Source organism: Pleurodeles waltl, chromosome 8 (assembly GCF_031143425.1).
Source record: "Pleurodeles waltl isolate 20211129_DDA chromosome 8, aPleWal1.hap1.20221129, whole genome shotgun sequence".
NCBI classification, from domain to species: domain Eukaryota; kingdom Metazoa; phylum Chordata; class Amphibia; order Caudata; family Salamandridae; genus Pleurodeles; species Pleurodeles waltl.
The window spans coordinates 1,533,119,191-1,533,136,115 of NC_090447.1; the positions used below are offsets into that span (position 1 = coordinate 1,533,119,191).

The following is a 16,925-nucleotide window of genomic DNA, read 5'->3' on the forward strand; positions in this document are numbered from 1 at the left end:
TTTTAATAAATTCTGCCTATTTCAATATATAATCCTGCTTTTGAATCTATTTGTCAGCTTGCATATTAGCTTTCGTAACTCACATTGATAGTTATTGTACAGAAATTACACATGCATCACCTTGTCTTATTTCCTAAAGCAAACAAACTCTGTGCATAACAAACAGGCACATGAGCTGATCTGATTAAAGAAAATCAACTGACTAATGTGGAAAAGACACGAAGAACGCGTCCTCTAATTAACAGCATGGTGGCTGCCTGGAGCAGAGAGGGGTAAACATTCACAAAGATGTCAATGATGTTAGTTGTCACAGGACCCCAACAACACATTAACAATTCTCACCTAAAGCCCATTAGGCCCATCACAAAAAAGGTAGAGGGAAAGAAGATGACAGGTGTGTCAAGCATTCTGCTGAGATCATTAGGTTTGGACAAAACACCCTCACCCACAATTAGTGCAATGCTTCATCAATGGGTCCTATGCACATTCAAGGCTCATTATTGCCTGAATGGGCTCAGCCAAATTTGGAAGCTTGTGTACATTCGGTATTAGATAGTGGATGGGATTAAGGCAGTGAATTTAAAATTTCCTTGTGGGTCATCCAAGACATTTTAATTGGAGTGCCCTAGATACGATTAAAAGACCTCAAAACAGAGCAAGGCAATGATTCAGAATGTCAGTTATTCCTATATCCTCAAGTCGACATGTTTCAACCAACACTGAAGCCCGGATGGGTCAGTGGCCTTCTTCAGGTCTTGTGATCTGAGTCACTGAGCCCTAAGTTGTATTGTTGTTTAAGGTACAAGAGGTAGTGTTACATTAGTCACACAAAACAAAAAAAAAATTTGGCGGATTATATGACAAGAATTGAATACTAGTTATTAATAAAAAACAGAAATCAGTGTCACTCATACAGTGCATGCATACTTCTGACAGACATCAATTCCTGTAAAGGGTTTAGGATCTAACCTCAGTGGCATCAAAATGTTGCCCCTCCAGCACCATCTGGCACAGAGAGTGAAGCTCCTCTTTGCAGCTTCAAGCTGCAGAAATGGAAACGCACAAACTGACAGATCCATCAATTCATCCGTTGACCATGTCAGACTCCAGCTGTAGCCCAAAAATGATACATTTTGGGGTACGGCTAAGACACCAAAGATGGCAGTCACTCCTTTCTGCGCTACGCAACAAACTGCGCCATATCCATTACTATCCGCCTAAATCTATGTCATCAGATCACGTTGGTTGAGGGGTCAGCACTCCACGTTTTCATGCTCACCTAGAGTATGCTTCAGGAGTGGAAATTGGAGGATGGCACCACAAACACCATGCTGGCCATGTCATGGCCAGAAAGCTGCTGGATGAAACTGCTGACAGGTAGCCACGAGGTGTGGACACCGAGGACCAGGGACGTCGACGGCCCTCAAGACTGAGAGTCCCCACAAGCAAGAAGTACAGGGAGGAAGTGCTATGGTAATGGTGAGTAATCGGACACTGTCATGCTAAAGTGGAGATAGATAGATCCCACGGGTTGGCCCAACCAGACTCAAAGTACGACCACGGCATTGTGAACATGCTGCGTGGAGAGGCTGAGGCAGCGGCTGGGAAAAACTAATGTGGGCAGAGGAATTAGGGATGAGGTGGGCCACCAATCTGGATTCAGTGTTGGGCAGTTGCAACCGAGGCCCGGTAAGTGTGGCCCCGGAAGGCAGATGAATGACGCCTACCATGGGGGATCTTCCAGGTGGACAAATAGGCCCCTAGTGGTGGCACCAGTAAGTGGAACCCTCTCCCCATTTTTGGAGCGAAGACCCTCCCTGTGTGGAATCGACTGATGGGCCCAACTTGCGGGACTGTGGGTGGTTTGGCTACTCTCATATGTCACCCCGCATGCTAGTGGTCATTTGATCGGGAAGCAGCTGATTATGTGCATGCAGAAATGGGACCTACTATGGGTAGACATGGTGGCCTCTGAGCTCCTGGAGACTTTCCTTGCCTTTTAGCAATACATCTTCACAGGTGGGGATCGCCCTTGGTACAACATAGAGTTAGCCCCAAACTGAAGACGGATTCCGTATGGTCAAGTTCCAGTGGGCAGAGAAGGCAATCCCCTCTGTACTATGAGCCACATTAACCTTGTGCAGTGATGTAGACCCATAGCTCAGATAAATCATTTAATACTGTCAACCACTGACTAATTCCTGGATATGGTTGCTGCTGCCCACTGTGCTGCAATGAGTTACCCTAGGGGGGTGTTGTAGGATGAGGGAGGGATGATCCATATTGATGGCAACAATCACAAAAAAAGCAGATAAACAACAGTTCACTGGAAAAAACTGATAAACTCAACAGGCCCGCTCCCACTGCAACCACTGAATAATCCACAATGGTAAACAAAGCTCAATCTTCCAGGCCAGTCAGGAGTTCAGACACTCTCTGGAGGGGAAAATTGGCCAAGTCAGCATTGACTTTTTGTTGTTCAAACAAGACTTCTACAGTACAGTGGAAAAGGTCACAGAGATCAAATGAAGGGACTCAGAGGCTGAGTACTCTGTTTGGGAATTTCACACTAACATCACCTTCTTGCAAAACAACTGTATCACAACTTGAAGCCAGGATGGAAGATAGCGAAGGGTGCTCTTGAAAGAGCAACATCAAGATTGTGGGGGAACCGGAAAGTGCAGATGTCAGGTTGGCCACTCAATTTATCAGACACTGACTGAAGTCCTAGGTTCCAGGTGAAGATATGTGTTGCACAAGGGAGCAAGCCAACAGATCCAAGGCTTCCCACCCCCCTCTGGGGACACCACCGCAGCCTATCATCGCATGTATATTTAATTTCGCAGGCAGAGACGCTATTCTGAGGGCCACTCCTAAACAGGAATCATCACAATGTAGGTCCTCCCATGTCATACTGTTCCTGGACAACACTTTGTCAAGTCCAACAGCAATGTTACACATTTCTGGATAAAAAACATAAAGGAAGGCAATGCATATTCAATACATGTTCTTCTGAAGTTTATTTTTGATCGGAAGCCCTTGTTCTTTGATACTTCCGAAGGTGCGTGGGCCTGGGTTGAGGAACAGCCAAACTTCTCCCTGATACGTCCGACACAGGCAGAAACATCTGACAGACAGTTTAGAGATCAGACATTGAAACAACTTCCACAGTGTAAGCGAAGGACAAGGAGAAGACATTGCATCGAGAAGATGCAGACAAAAAGCCCGAAAAACCAGTGTCCCTGGCTGAGAGAAGACTCACTACTATACAACTGTAGAATTTGATGTTGGTTAACCCTGTTGTCTCCTCTCCCCGTGCATATTCAGTTGTGTTTCAAATGTTCTGTTTGATGGTACTGCAGGTCTTGGTTAAGTATGACCTCCAAAACCTTTGCTTTGTAGAGTTTGAATCATGGGAGTTCTCATGGGATTGAAGATGCAGAGGGACCGAGTTGTAGTTGGTTTGCCCTTTTGGCAAATGTCCTTAGTCTATGCATCAACAGGTACTTCTAGTTCTCGAAACTATAGGGTGTCGAGTGGGTAGAGGGGATACGCTCCTTGTTTTGAGGCTGATTTCAGAGTCCCCACATGGGCAACTTGAAAAATGTCTCTCCACATATATTTTTGGTATGTGTTTGTAGCGATACTGAACAGCACTAAACACGCACGAACCGGTCATCAGGTGTATGAGTGGTTTATTGTTTATAATTGGACAATTGTGCTCTGGTGGTTGGTGTATTCTCCTCTCTTTTTCTTCCTTTTTCCCGATTTTCTTGGTTAATGTTATGCCGGGTACTGAGCCTCAGTCTTCTTGTTCCCTCCGTCTCATAGGTTTCCCGGGAAGCGCATGTGGAGAGAAACAGAGAGATATCGGTAAGTGTTTTTTTTTATGCTACTCGTTTCGTAGTTCTCTTTTCTATCTCCTCCTGACCTTCCTTCTTCTTATTCTGTTTTCTTTCCTGCTGTCTTTTCCTTTCTTTTCCTATGTTTTCCTTAGACTGGAAGGTGGGTTTCCTCTCTTTTCTTCACCTTTCTGCCAGTGAGTCTTGTCTCAATCCTTGCCTGTTTGTCCGCTTTCTTGTCTCTCTGTTGCTTCTGCACTATATCTTCTACAGATACTCTTTCTCTATCCTTTTACTTGTACCCTTGGCATGACTCTTATTCTCATACAGGCTCTTTCCTTACGCGGCGTCTTTATTCCTTCCTTTGTGTACTTGGTACTGTTATCTATTGCTTTGTCTTGTAATGGTGCAAATACGGGTTCTTTCCCTTGCCACCCCACCTCTTTACCTGTGAAAATATCGTGCCTCCCTTAGTCTTTCCACCTCCCGACCCTCAGAACAGTTTCCCCACACACCTGGAATTGGCAGGATCCGGCATTCCGTCTTCCCGATCTACTGTGGTGTTGGACCTCAGTCAGCTGCTTGGTTAAGCACTTCCCATCGGTTGGGAAGGCACCGCTCTCCCTGGGTCCAACTCCTCTCTTCCCGTTGGGCCTCCTCCTCCTCTGTGTGTTCGCCGTCTCGTCCGCCGCTCCACCAGTCTCCTCTTGCGCTGTTCGCCTCCCCCTTCCCTGTCTGTTCCAAAACCGGCCCCTTTAAGCATCCTCCGTCCCGCGCCGACTGGAATGCTGGCTGTTCATTGGCTGCACTGCCGGGCTGTTTCGGTGCAGCCCTGCAGTATCAGCACAAGTCATGTGCATGTGCGGGCGAAATACGGCCAGCCCGTCACAGGGTTTTAATGATATTTCTATCTCTCCCCACGGCTAATCAGGATGATGCTCCATCTCAGGGTCTCATAAGACTCTGCATGTGGAATATTAATGCTCCACTGGATAAAGTCAAATGAGGGGCAGTGTTGAGAGTGTCCAAGCGCATGGCAACTGATGCAGGAGACACACTTAGGGGGTCATTACAACTTGGGTGGGCGGCAAACGCCACCCGCCAAGCTGTAACCGCCGGGCGGCCGCCAATACAGCCGCACTCCCGCGGTGCCCATTTTGACATCCCCGCTGGGCCTGCAGGCGGAAACCAAGTTTCCATCCGCCGGCCCAGCGGGGATGTGGGCCGCAACATGGGAGCCGGCTCCAAATGGAGCCGGCGGTGTTGCGGCCGTGCGACGGGTGCAGTTGCACCCGTCGCGCTTTTCACTGTCTGCAAGGCAGACAGTAAAAAGCTGCATGGGGCCCTGTCAGGGGGCCCCTGCACTGCCCTTGACAGTGGCATGGGCAGTGCAGGGGCCCCAGGGGCCCCATGACTCCCCGTACCGCAAGCCTTTTGCTGGCGGTTCAAACCGCCAGAAAAAGACTGGCGGTCGGGGACTCATAATCCCCTGGGCAGTGCTGCTAGCAGCGCTGCCCAGGCGGATTATCACCTCCAGGGCAAATGTGGCGGAATACCGCCGGCCCCGGCGGTGCGACCGCGGCAGAAGTAATACCCCAGGAAGCACTGCCAGCCTGCTTGCGGTGCTTCCGGCATTTTAGCCCTGGCGGTCTCGTACCGCCAGGGTCAAAATGACCCCCTTAGTGGGTAATAGATGCCCCTTTCTTGTCCGGCCAGTGTTCCTGGAGGGATTTTCTAGAAGGTCATGGGCAAAATGTCCAAATCCTTTCTAGCAGGAAAAGATTGTGAGCATATAGAATTACCTCAACTCCGTCAAAGGGGTGTCGCCATTCATAATATTAAAAAGAAGACCACACTCCTCTAGTGTTTGTACTTGGTTGCTCAAATCTAGACATCCCACATCTGATAAAGCTATGTTAGAAGGGATTCCTTGTGATACCCAGAGAAGAATTTCTCATCACCAAAATAAATCCAAAGCCTGGGATCATGCAACTCATAAATTCCAAGATAGTGGAAAAAGATAAATGCAGATTTTTCAAACCAAAGTGAACAAAGGAAGTGTTATAACAGAAGATGGTAAATGCTGAGAAAATTTCAAGTGTGACAAGAATAGTCAATCAATCAAACAGGATTTGTAGTGCGGCTTATCACCTGTGAGGGTATCCAAGCGCTGAGAACATATCTTCTAAGGGGTTCAGTTAAACAACCAGGTCTTGAGTCCTTTCCTGAATTTCAGAAGAGCGGATGAGGTCCGTAGGTGCAGTGAGAGATTGTTCCAGAATTTCGCAGCAAGATAGGAGAAAGAGCGTCCTCCGCTTCTGCGGATGCAGGGTATGTGTGCAAAGGGCAGGGAAGCGGAAAGTGGGTGTCTGGAGGGTTAGAGGAAGTTCAGGTGGTGGCTGATGTATGCTAGTCCTTGATTGTGAAGCGACTTGTAGGTGTGGATCAGCATCTCAAATTGACATCTGCTCTGAATGAGAAGCCAGCAGAGCTTCTTCAGGGGGCATGGTGGGGGTCCATTTGGGGAGGTCGCGGATGACTCTGGCCGCAGAGTTCTGAATGGTCTGCAGCCTCCTCAGGAGCTGCGTGGTGAATCCTACGTACAGTGTGTAGTCCAGCTGGCTGGTGGCTAGGGCTTGGGTGATGGTTCATCTGGTATTGATATGAAGCCATTTGAAGAGCTTACCGAGCATGCAACAAGGGAGAATGCTGGCGGAAGAGACTAAGTTGATCTAGTTTTTCATGGTGAGCTTGCTGTCCAGGATGATGCCAAGGTTGCAAGCATGGTCTATCTGAGTGGGTGCTGGTCCTAGTTCGGTAGGCCACCAGGAGTCGTTACACAGGGAGGTGTTGTTCCCAAAGATCAGCAGTTCCATTCTGTGTTGCGTTTTAGGCAGTTGTTATTCATCCAGTCGGTGAAGCCTGTCATGCACCTGCGGAAGTTGGCCTTTGTGGTGGAGTGGTCTTGGCAGGAAAGGAGGGCAGAGAGATGGGCAGTAGTTGGTGGGTTCTGACAACGGGGGCGAAAGGGGTCATGATGATGTTGAACAGTGAACGGCCGAGGGACAAGCCTTGAGGGACGCCGCAGATGATGTTCTTGGGTTCCGAGGTGGCAGGCTGGTTCTCAGGATTCTTCCGGTGAGGAAGGATGCGATCCATCTGAGGGCATTTACTTGGATTCCTTGATGAAGCCTCTTGGTAAGCGTGTGGTGGGATACAATGTTAAATGCTGCTGAGAGGCCAAGGACGGTCAGGGCTGACGTTTCTCCCCCGTCCAGGTGAGTTCTGATGTCGTCAGTGGCAGCGATCAGGGCGGTTTAGGTGGTGTGGTTGGTACAGGATCCGGATTTAGAGGGGTCCAGTTTGTTGATCTCCAGATGTTCTGTAAGTTGGTAGTTGATGGCCTTTTCAAGGACTTTGGTGGTAAAGAAGAGCAGAGAGATGGGACAGTAATTATTGAGTTCTCTGGGGTCAGTGGAAGGTTTCTTGAGAAGGTGTTTGACTTCTGCATGTTTCCATACTTCGGGGAAGATGGCCGTGGTTATGGATGAGTTGAAGATGGCAATGAGATCACTGCTGATCATCTTGCTCTTGAGGTCGAAAATTTGGTGGGGACAGGGGTCCTTGGGTGCTCCTTAGTGGAAGGAGTTCATAATTGCTGTGGTGTTTTGTGTGGGGCGCTGGTCCCAGGCGGTGAGCAGATGGTCGAAGGTAGCATCGGCTTTGCATCTGTGAGAGTAAGGAGGCTGAGCGTGTCAGTGATGGTGGGTTGGGGTTTGAATGTTTTGTAGATGCTGGAGATCTTGTCATGGAAGAAGTCCGCCAGGGTGACGCAGAGTTCCTAAGAAAGGTTCATAATGTTTTAGGTGGCCGAGGGGGTTGGAAAAGTCTCTGACGATGTTGAAGAGTTCTTTGCTGTGTTAGAGGCTGGCTTTGTTGTGGTTGGCCCGGGTGCTTCTCTTCGTCTCTTTCAGTAGTTGGTAGTATTAGTTGAGGGATGACTTGAAGGTGGGTCGGTCTGTGGGCTCCTTGCTGGTACGCCATTTCCTTTCTAGTTGCTTGCAGTTCGTTTCACAGTTCTCACTTCAGTGGTCTACCAACTGGTTTGTTTGGAGGGTCTCTTGAGTTTGGTGGATTGATGGGGGCAAATCTGTCGGCGCAATCTGTGATCCACGCAGAGAAGTTCTTGACAGCCTGTTCAAGGGTGGTTATAGTGTGAGGGAGGGTTGTGCTGATGGTGTCTGTGGGTGGTGCTGAGGGTGTCTGTCCACGGGCTCTCTCCTACTTTGTTCCAGCTATGGCGTGAGGTGCTGGGAGGCTTAGTGCCAAGGGATCCTGTGATGGTGAAGTGGGTGATGGTGTGGTCTGTCCAGGTGAGCTCTGTGACATGGCTGTACTTGACTCTGTCGCTGACCGTCAAGATGCGGTTGAGCGTGTGTCCTGCATAGTGTATGGGGTCGGTGGTTTGTTGGGTGAGGCCAATGTTATTCATGCTTTCAAGGAGGTTGGAGTTATTGGCGTCATTGAGGTCGTTGAGGTGAAAATTGAGGTCTCCGAGCAAGATGTAGTGTTTGGAGTTGAAGGCGAGTTGAGTGATGGATTTAGGGATGGCGTTGCAGAAACGAGGGCGTGGTCTTGGAAGTTTGTAGGCAAGGGTGCCTCTGATGGTGGTTTTGCCATTGATTTGGAATTGGAAGTTGATATGTTTCATGATCAGGGTGGTGTTATCTGTGGCAGTGGTGCAGTGGATCACTTATTTGCAGATGATGGCAATTCTGCTTCTGTGTTTGTTGATGCAGTCCTGGTGTGCTATGCTGTATTTGGAGTTGCTGAGGCAATGTCGGGAGTGGATGCAGGGTTGAGTCAGGTCTCAGTGAGGGAGACGACGTCGGGGTGATGGAGGTGATGGTGTCCCAGATCTCAATTGCGTGCTTGCTGAGTGATTGTGCGTTGAGCAGGAGGCAGTGGATTTGTTCTGAAGCAGTTGTGGTTGGTGTGGTGGTGATTCTGTGTGTGGGTGGTCCGGTGTTGCAGGAGAAAAGACAGTGCTGGCATATAAAAGGTCCTACCATTCATCATTGAAAAGTGAAGCAGCAGTTGTTGTTATTATGGATTCCGGGATCCAAGGCTCGGAGTTCGGTGGCGGTGTATTGGTGTGTGCGGGAGAACTAGGGTTCCTGGCACTAGGCACGGTCGAAGCGCAGACGGATGCCGACACAGTGTATTTGCCAATCCTGAAACTAGTAAAGAAGAAAGTTACCCTGTGACTGTATGTATCATCATCACATTCACAGTGTCAGTTTACCTAGTACTGGAAGTAATATCAGACACAAGCTACCCTTAGACCCAAGTGTCCCCTTGTCTGAACCACCTGTACCCGGTGGAGCTGATGATTTAATGGATGAGTTTGGTTCATCTGTAGAGCTTCTTAAAAAATCTGCAATGCAACAGATTTCTATTCTGGAATGTTCTTCAAGAATTTTAATTTTTCTATTTTAATTTATTTTTTGTTCTTTTTTCTCTCGGTGGAAAAATATGTTTTTTATTAACCTTGTATTTGGTTTCCTTCTAAAGACTTACCAGTGGGTGTTAGACCTCCCATGAATGTAATACAGGCTTCACTGAACTTTCTAAACAATTTCTCATAATGCACTTAAAGGAGCTTCACCAGATGAATGACTGAGAATCAGGCACCATTGTCAGGTGCAACAGGGTCCAAGTGGGACAAAAATAGGCCCAGGCGCCAATATAAAGGTAGTCCCCAATAGTGAGTTAGAAAGCTAAACAAGTGGCCCATGTTTGCAAATTGGGTCAGTTCTTAACTTGTAAAGCCACGCGGCGTGGCTGTTTTGCAAGGTGTGGCAGACTGCTTGGATTTGAGCTTGCTGCAGGCAATGCTTGTTTTAATATTAAGAAAATCACCAGTACAAATAGGCCCAGCAGACAGGGAAACAGGCCCACAAACTGGCAAAACACTGGTCCACACACTGACCTGTCAGACCAGCCCGCTGGGCAGCACCTGACTGCTCCGTAGGTCAGTCTGCCCCTGGCGTGCTGGAGTTAGGGTCATTTGATGGTCAGTCACTTGCATGTCTGTTGGGTGGTGTGCATGTGGCTGGAGTACACAGAGCCGGATTTAGATTTCGGCGGACGTGCTACTCCGTCACAATGGTGACAGCTATCCCGTCTCCAAAATATAAATCCCATTATGTCCTATGGGATTCATATTTCGGTGGACGAGATATCTGTCACCGTTGTGATGGAGTAACCCATCCACCGAAATGTAAATCAGGCCCTTAGTCATAATAATGTGTGCTTGAAGTGTGCGTGAGGCTATGTGGCGAGAATGTGCTTTCCTTAGACTGGTGGCCAGGAGTGCGTAGTTTTTCAAACTTGAACTACATGTTTCTTGTCCTAACAGTGTGTATGTGGGGCCTCCATAGCGTGAGAAGCACAAGATTACTCATCTGGTGGCAGAGACTTAGGGGCATGTTTGTAAAAGAGTTGCGTCACCTTGCGTCACGCAACGGGGCGCAAGTGTGAAGCAACCCTTAAGTTAGGTTGATCGAGCCAAGCTAGGCCACCTTGCATGGTCTTGTGTGGCTTGATAAATCTATGATAATGTTACACTGCGCAAATCGCTGTGTTGCATTACTCTGCCTTGGAAAGGCATTCCATGGGTGGAGCGTGGGTATTCCCATGCATCCACCCATGGATTTTGGCACATCCCCAGATATGTGATTACTGGTAGACCTGGTAGACCTGAGAATGCATCAAAATGCTACGCCTCCCCAGCTGAGATATTTCTTTACTCTCCTCCTTACGCAGCACACATAGAATAAGGGAAATGCCTCTCTGGATTGTTTTTGTGCACGAAGGTGGCCTTACCTCCACAAAAGCAATCCTGTTTACAACGCAGACGTCCTTGCACCATGGCGCAAGTGTGCCTGCATTGACGCTAGGCAGCACAATGTGTCTCAGTGCAGCGAAAAGAAACTAATGTGCCGTGTAATATTAAGTACGGAGCATTCTTGCCCTTTCCCTATCACGCAGTCCTGCAAGCTGGCCTGCTGCACTGCGTGATGTTTTGATAAATGTGTCCCTAAGGGCCTTATTCAGAGGTTGGCGGATGGGACACTCTCTCACAAACACAGTAGTTGCCCCGTTCTCCACAATAGAAGCGTGTTATAGCCTATGGCACTTGTAATACAGCAGACCAGATAAACTCCACATTTTCACAGAGTATCCCATAAGGCCCTGTATAGTTTATCAGGGTAGAGCGCTCATGGAGTGTGTGGTCCTGAGTGGTCTATAGTCTGTACTGAGACCACCTGCCACGGGCATCATTTGAGTATTTGTGGTCGAGTGCTTTCATGAACACGGCGTCTGGTGACCGCTGGTGGACGTGTCTTTCATAGACGAGGACCGTGGACCTGTGGACATCTGGGTGGACGCTTTGGTATGGCTGGCCTGGAATCTACATGCAACAGAATTTACGTTTTTATGGATGGGATTTGGTGACCATTGAATGGGAAAATAGAATCTTAAGTTTACAATTTTGGTGACCACTGGTCTGTATAGTTGAGGTCGGGGACCACGGTGTCCTCGCACCTCCTATCTGTTTAACACCTATAAGGGTGATAGATGTATGTATTCTTCAGTGATTCATTAGAGATTGTCTCCTCTGGAATAGTTTTTAGTTCATGCATCGGTTTAGTCCTGCCTCTACTTTTCCAGATCCGTTCACTGTTGCGTGTGCAAGGTCTGTTCTATGCATGTTTGCCCTGTGCTGTTTGTACAGTTGTTTCAACAGACTCAGTGGCGTTCTTCTTTCAGTTTAGCTAGCTTAAGTTACAAAACTCTGGGTGGAATTACACTGGGATATCACAAACATTGGATAGAAAACAGGCTAATATGGTACAGATCAGTAGTAAGGAAAACAGTCATGAAAGGGAGAAGTAAATGGTCCCTGGAGGGAGAGAAGGTTAGAAAACTAAAGGAAGGGTTAGTTTAACTAATATGCGTCCGAGGATAAACCACAAATAAAAAGAGAGGCTAGAGAGTAGAAAGTGCCCCTTTGGGACATGGACACCCCTGCTTTTTGCCTGGTATTCGATTTAATTTTGACTGAAAGTGCACTGGGTTCCTGCTAACCATGTCCCTAGGGTCAGACCTCTTTGATTGTTCCCCAATTGGCGATACGGTTGGCACCCCCGTGAGTCCCTAGTAAATGGTACCCGGGGTATCAAGGGCAGAGGTACCAAAGATGGTCCACAGGGGCTACAACATGTACTGTGCCACCCTCAGGGACCCCTCTCCTAGCACATGCAGACTGTCATTGCAGGCTGCGTGCCTTGGTGCAGCTAAGAGTGAGAACACGACATGGCACACAGCCTGTGTGCCCTGCCCCCTAACACTGCATGCAATATATGTAAGCCACCGGTACAGCAGGCCTTACAGCCCTAAGGCAGGGGGCATTATATTACATGTGTGGACATATCTGCAAGGGCGGATATGCCCCTTCTATGTCTTTGTCGAGTCTTAGACATAGTGAGTGATCAAAGAAGCCATACCTACAGAGTGCAAATAGCTTGCTTAATCTGTGCACAGTTTAGAAGCTTGTACCTCTGTGCACCGATCTGAGCTATTTATGGTGGGGTCACACATATGCTTACCCGCCCCCCAACACACCCTCACCCCGTGTGTAATTGTCTCTTAGAGGGAACTTCCCCTGAGTTTCACTTCATTACCTCCCATGCTGACCAGGGTGCCTCGGTCACTACTCGCCAGTCAGTGGCAAGCTTCAAGGCGCTTTCTGGAACATTCTCTCTGCATGCCAGAGGAATGAACACAGCACCCCCCCCTCCCCGTGCAATCCCATGCACATTTAAAACGGAATAACGAACTTAATATATTGGTGAATACTCCTGCATGTTTGCAGGGACCACGTTTAAATTACATTTATACAGCGCTTGCTACCCCTGACGAGGCGCTGAACGCTTGACACAAGGACAGCTGCTTGGATAGAGGCAGAAGCCTGCACATTTCCTGCACTCACTTTGCATCAGTCACAGCCCCCCTTGGGCTATCAGTGTGACTGAAGCCCCTGTTGATGGATCCGCTCCAGGGCAGGGCTCCAAGCCAGGTCAGGACACAGGAAAAGAACCGGTTCTGCTGCTTCTGTCGTGACAGACCCAGGGTGGTGGGTGTGGCCTCTCGGGTCACGGAGCACATATAACCTGCTGTGGCTGCTGTGGAGCACTGAAGGCCCTGAGCTAGTCCTCCGACGAGCACACATTGCATCACACAGCCTCATCTACACACACTCACCATGGGGGTAAGTATAGCCTGCTTCCTAGCTCATTGCGTTAATGTGCCTGCTGCAGAGATCTGTGCTTAACTTGCAAGGATTTGTTTGGAATCTTTGCAGGATGGGCTCAGCCTGTCATCCTTCCAAGGCTGATTAATGAGTACCATTTACATGCCATGTGATAGCACCGATTATTTGCATTACAACAAAGCTCTAAGCTGGGACAAGTAAATGCCGTGTTCTAACTAACTTAAGTAAATTGTACTGTTTTTTATATAGCGCTTACTGTCCACGACATGACATTGAAGCGCTTCCTGGACGAGCAGGGGTAGGAATTATTTTTGTTCTGCAGCTCAAGGGCATGCGGTTTAAAGGGCCAGCGTGAGCAGTTACAGGCATCATATGTAGACGAAGGAGTGCGCCTTACTCTTCGGGGGTCCATGTATTGGGGTTTACGGATCTTCCCAAACTGAACTAATCAATACTGCAATGTTTTATGGTTTGCACAGTGCACAGCACCAGTGCTTCTTAAAAGCGCACACTGCCTGCGTCCGTGTGAAAGTTACAAGCCCCAGGTGTGTACCCGTGCCAGGGGGGGCCAGTGCGTACCTCATGCAGGGTCCTGCTGGGGATATACCCTCAGGCACCCTAGAGACTCCTGCGTCGTGTGAAGCCTCAGGTGTGTACCCGTGCCAGGGGGGCCAGTGCGTACCTCATGCAGGGTCCTGCTGGGAATATACCCTCAGGCACCCTAGAGACTGCCTGCGTCCGTGTGAAGCCTCAGGTGTGTACCCGTGCCAGGGGGGGGCAGTGCGTACCTCATGCAGGGTCCTGATGGGAATATACCCTCCGGCACCCTAGAGACTGCCTGCGTCCGTGTGAAGCCTCAGGTGTGTACCCGTGCCAGGGGGAGGGGGCAGTGCGTACCTCAGTGTCCTGATGGGAATATACCCTCCGGCACCCTAAAGACTCCTGCGTCCGTGTGAAGCCTCAGGTGTGTACCCGTGCCAGGGGGGGCCAGTGCGTAACTCATGCAGGGTCCTGCTGGGAATATACCCTCAGGCACCCGAGACTGCCTGCGTCCGTGTGAATGTTACAAGCCCCAGGTGTGTACCCGTGCCAGGGGGGGCCAGTGCGTACCTCATGCAGGGTTCTCCTGGGGATATACCCTCCGGCACCCTAGAGACTCCTGCGTCCGTGTGAAGCCTCAGATGTGTACCCGTGTCGGGGGGCAGTGCGTAACTCATCCATGGTCCTGCTGGGAATATACCCTCCCACACCCTTGAGACTGCCTGCTTCTGTGTGAAGCCTCAGGCGTGTACCCGTGCCTACCTCATCCAGGGTCCTCCTGGGGATATACCCTCCGGCACCCTAAAGACTCCTGCGTCCGTGTGAAGCCTCAGGCGTGTACCCGTGCCGGGGGGGCCAGTGCGTAACTCATCCATGCTCCTGCTAGGAATATAGCCTCAGGCGCCCTAAAGACTGCCTGCGTCTGTGTGAAGCCTCAGGTGTGTACCCGTGCCAGGGGGGGCCAGTGCGTACCTTATGCAGTGTCCTGCTAGGAATATACCCTCCGCACCCTAAAGACTGCCTGCGTCCGTGTGAAGCCTCAGGTGTGTACCCGTGCCGGGGGTGGGGCCAGTGCGTAACTCATCCAGGGTCCTGCTGGGAATATACCCTCCACCACCCTAAAGACTGCCTGCGTCCGTGTGAAGCCTCAGGTGTGTACCCGTGCCAGGGGGGGCGAGTGCGTACCTCATGCAGGGTCCTGCTGGGAATATACCCTCCGCACCCTAAAGACTCCTGCGTCCGTGTGAAGCCTCAGGTGTGTACCCGCCCCAGGGGGGCCAGTGCTACCTCATGCAGGGTCCTGCTAGGAATATACCCTCAGTCACCCTAAAGACTCCTGCGTCCGTGTGAAGCCGCAGGTGTGTACCCGTGCCAGGGGGGCCAGTGCGTACCTCATGCAGGGTCCTGCTAGGAATATACCCTCTGCACCCTAAAGACTCCTGCGTCTGAGTGAAGCCTCAGGTGTGTTCCCGCCCCAGGGGGGGCCAGTGCGTACCTCATGCAGGGTTCTCCTGGGGATATACCCTCCGGCACCCTAGAGACTGCCTGCGTCCGTGTGAAGCCTCAGATGTGTACCCGTGTCGGGGGGGCAGTGCGTAACTCATCCATGGTCCTGCTGGGAATATACCCTCCCACACCCTTGAGACTGCCTGCTTCTGTGTGAAGCCTCAGTCGTGTACCCGTGCCTACCTCATGCAGGGTCCTCCTGGGGATATACCCTCCGGCACCCTAAAGACTCCTGCGTCCGTGTGAAGCCTCAGGTGTGTGCCCGCCCCAGGGGGGCCAGTGCCCCTCATGCAGGGTCCTGCTGGGAATATACCCTCCGCACCCTAAAGACTGCCTGCGTCCATGTGAAGCCTCAGGCGTGTACCCGTGCCGGGGGGGCAGTGCGTAACTCATCCATGGTCCTGCCAGGAATATACCCTCAGGCGCCCTAAAGACTCCTGCGTCCGTGTGAAGCTTCAGCGTGTACCCGTGCCAGTGGGGGCCAGTGCGTAACTCATCCAGGGTCCTGCTGGGAATATACCCTCCACCACCCTAAAGACTGCCTGCATCCGTGTGAAGCCTCAGGCGTGTACCCATGCCAGTGGGGGCCAGTGCGTACCTCATGCAGGGTCCTGCTGGGAATATACCCTCAGTCACCCTAAAGACTCCTGCGTCCGTGTGAAGCCTCAGGTGTGTACCCGTGTCAGGGGGGCCAGTGCATACCTCATGCAGGGTCCTGCTAGGAATATACCCTCTGCACCCTAAAGACTCCTGCGTCCGAGTGAAGCCTCAGGTGTGTACCCGCCCCAGGGGGGGCCAGTGCGTACCTCATGCAGGGTTCTCCTGGGGATATACCCTCCGGCACCCTAGAGACTGCCTGCGTCCGTGTGAAGCCTCAGATGTGTACCCGTGTCGGGGGGGGCAGTGCGTAACTCATTCAGGGTCCTGCTGGGAATATACCCTCAGGCACCGTAAAGACTGCCTGAGTCCGTGTGAAGCCTCAGGCGTGTACCTCTGCAGGGGGGGGCAGTGCGAAACTCATCCAGGGTCCTGATGGGAATATACCCTCTGGCACCCTAAAGACTCCTGCGTCCGTGTGAAGCCTCAGGTGTGTGCCCGCCCCAGGGGGGGGGGGGCAGTGCCTACCTCATGCAGGGACCTGCTAGGAATATACCCTCAGGCACCCTGTAGGCTGCTTATAAAGAGGGCTCCCGGTTTTATGGTATTTATCTTCTTACCATTTCTTTCTGTTTTTATCCAGATGTATTTTTTTGCTGACTTCTTGGTATTTATCCAGTTTTATTTTGTGTTTAGACAATAAACGGAGTCGTAAAATGCTGCATTTTCCCATGTATTTACCTCTTCTTAGACGCCTGTCAGTTTTAGCAAATTAATCAGCACGTATAACAAAACACCCCCCACAGGTGCATATTAGCGTTATACTAGGAATGTGTGTAAACAGCTGCCTGTATTCATGCATTGCAGCACTTTGCAACACTTTCCGCTACAAGATGCCCGCGCCAGGCATAATGTATGCAAAGGGGGCGGTCCCCAGTTAGTATGAAAAATGGCATAGAAGATGTCATCAATGATATAACATGGAGTAATTGGCTGTGCATGGCGAGGGCGCGAGTTATAGTTCCCTTACGGTGCGAGTTTTAGTGACTTGAAAGGACTCTAACTATAACTGCTGAATTTCGATGGTTTTGTACGAGTAA

The 16,925-nt window shown here is 50.2% G+C and overlaps 1 long non-coding RNA gene across 1 annotated transcript in view; it reads left to right on the plus strand.

Moving 5' to 3' along the window:
• The first annotated feature begins 13,097 nt into the window (after positions 1–13,097).
• LOC138249280 (uncharacterized) overlaps positions 13,098–16,925 on the plus strand; it is a 28,446-nt gene continuing 24,618 nt past the window's right edge. The window contains exon 1 of the long non-coding RNA XR_011194825.1: positions 13,098–13,179. This is a non-coding gene — a long non-coding RNA (uncharacterized lncRNA). The remainder of the gene's footprint in view (positions 13,180–16,925) is intronic.